Here is a 2,989-nt window from a genome sequence, read left to right on the forward strand (position 1 = left end):
AGTCTCATGGGACTTTAATTTTTAGTATTTCATAAAAGGATATAATTATAATAAATACTTTAAATAGGTAAAATAACGTAAAAATTTGAAGAAAATTATAAATTTATGCTTCATCCCCACAAAAAAATTAATCAGAACAATCTATTATACGCTACTTACAAGCACAAGTGACTACTCGTTACTTTTTTGAGATAGTAGAAGACAAGATAAATAATTAAAAAATAACATATATTAGGCATTCTAGCAATAAAAAAAAGGTCGTGACTTTTAAATTTAATGTTTCGGTTCCTTTTTAAAATATTTGAGTAATTACTAGTTGACTTTTGAGAATTTGGGCATTATATTGAGGACTTATTTAACAAATTTTGTTTTTATTTAAAGAAGTTTTCTGGGCTTACGCCCCAACAAAAAAACTCGCCCCAAACGCCCAGACGTACGCCCCGAATTGCTGGGCGTATGCCTTTTGAGACTTTCGCCTCGAACCATCACCCCGGGGCATTTTTGATACGCCCCGCTCCGGAGCTCGCCCCGAAAACGCCCTTTAAAACACTGTTTGAAACGAATTAATGATCTTAACTATTAACAACATGGAAATAAATAAAATAAAAGATAACGAACTTTATGCATATAATAAGGTTATAGCAATTCTTTAACGTGTGAAACTTTGTGATGTATAGTTTTTAAGAGATTGGCCACGAAAGAATATTCTCATAGTTACTCCCCATTAATGTTTAATTTTTATCTCTTAAAAATATTTGTTCGACTTCAACATGATACAATTGCGGAATTTATCTTGAAATGACGTATGATAATACAATCGTTTCCTAGACTACTAGTCTAAACTACATAATAAACAATTTATCAAGATTGCAGCAATCTAAAAAGTTGAAATACTCTCCTTGATTGGTAGATAAAATGTATAGATAAACGGAATCTACTCAATAAATGTATAGATTAACTGAATCTACTAGTGGATGGATAGGCAGGAGATGGAATTCCTCCCTATTTATTTGAGTATTTGATTAGATGCACCATTTAGCCTTTCTAAAATATGGGAGCCAACAAAATAATATTAGATCAATTCTTTTAAAAAAATATTATCTACATGAAAAGTTTAGTTTTGCTAGAAAATCATAGATTCACGTGCTCCATAAAATGGATAATAAATCCGCCCTCCTTGATAAGCAAAGTAGTTGAGATACTGTGTTTGGGCTGTACAAATACTCCTTATGTCCCAATTTATGTGATAATTTTCGTTTTCTAGAGTCAAACAAGATAAAAATTTGACCGCAATTTATTCGTGTCATTTTTAAATATTTTATATTATTAATTATTGTGACTTATAGTGCTTTTATGTAGTTTTCAAATATGTAAATTATTTTTCAAAAAACTTAAAGATTTTATGTTCGATTTCACGGTCAAAATAAAGAATTTTGACTCTCGTTATCCAAACTGTATCACATAAATTGAGACGCAGGGAGAACAATTGTCCTTGATATTGTACAAATTGTCATTTGTTAATATAATTTTTTAGTTACCGATTTTTTTTCTATTAACAAAAGAAGACGATATCTATAACATCCATCCTCTAGTTATATAACAACATTTCACTATAACAATCATTTTTTCAGTGGAACCAATTCTTAAAATTATGTTATATTATATGTTTTTTCACTAATATTTCGCTATAGCAATTAAAAAAATATCAAAACAAATGACATTATTGTAGAGAGGTTTGACTGTAGCATGATTTATATTGAAATGATGACAATTTAGATGAATGTGAGGACAGATGAATGTTTTTGTTGACTTATTTTGACTTTGAGTAGCTAGCTAAATTATCACCATTCTCATGATACTAGTGTCGTTTGGCCCGTGCTGAGTTCGGGCCCAAACTACATTAAAATTTATATTTATAACCTTTTTTTTGTGATTTTTATTTTTATTTTTTGCTACTCTTGCTTTTTATTTTGTTTTTGTAACACTAAATTAGTTGTAAAGGTACGACGCTTTCTCAATGTTTCTAATATATTGAATCATATAGAAGTTTTTGTAAGTTAGAAAACAATATTTTTCTTAGAGTATATCTAGACTCCCTTTTTATTTTGAAACAAATGCATGCACCAAAGTTCTTCTCCTTTTTATTATATGAAATTTTTGGAGTTAAAGTCTTTAGTGATTCAAATTGAGTTTTACCTTGTGTTGGATTAACCTATTTATTTTTTCTCAATTAAACTTATATTGGCTAACCCATTTTTGGGGGAACATAAAATATTTACGGCAATAAAAATTATTTGATGCTACAAATTGTTGTATGATGACGTCAATGAAGTTAACTTATAATAAAAATAGCATTTAAAATTAGATAAATAAAGGTCTTGATATGACGAAATACTTTTGTAGATGTTCCTTCAAATTAAATTATACAAAAGGAATTGAAAAGTTTATAAAATTATTTGTTTTTCTTACTTTAATCTTTCCTTTTCCCTAAAAAAACATGTTAAGAAATGATATATGTTTATTTTTTCTTAATTTAATTTAACTTTTTTTTAAAATTATATTGTAATTTGTTAAACGTATATGTAATTACTTTTGTCAAATACTTCTAGCTATATCTAAAAATATATTTAATAATTAAGCATGTACTGAGATAGAAAGAGAATGTCATGATAAATTTTTTACTTGTCTATAATAAATTTTATAGGAATAAAATAATTTGAAACAAGTTTAATAATCAGTCCACATAAAAAAAAAAAAAAAAAAAAAAGACAACAAACTTTTTGATCAATTTTAAATTTGGTTGAATAAATAGATTTTTTCTTAAAGTGTCATTATCACCTTTTCCAAATCATCACTCCTTGTAGCATTAAAAAATTCCCTATAGTTATTCAAATTTACCAAAATGAAAGCTTCAATTAGGGGTCAATGAATAAAATATTTAAATTTGGTTGAATAAATAGATGTTTTTGTAGTGTCCTTATTACCTTTT

Source organism: Lycium barbarum, chromosome 7, assembly GCF_019175385.1.
Source record: "Lycium barbarum isolate Lr01 chromosome 7, ASM1917538v2, whole genome shotgun sequence".
Taxonomy (NCBI): Eukaryota; Viridiplantae; Streptophyta; class Magnoliopsida; order Solanales; family Solanaceae; genus Lycium; species Lycium barbarum.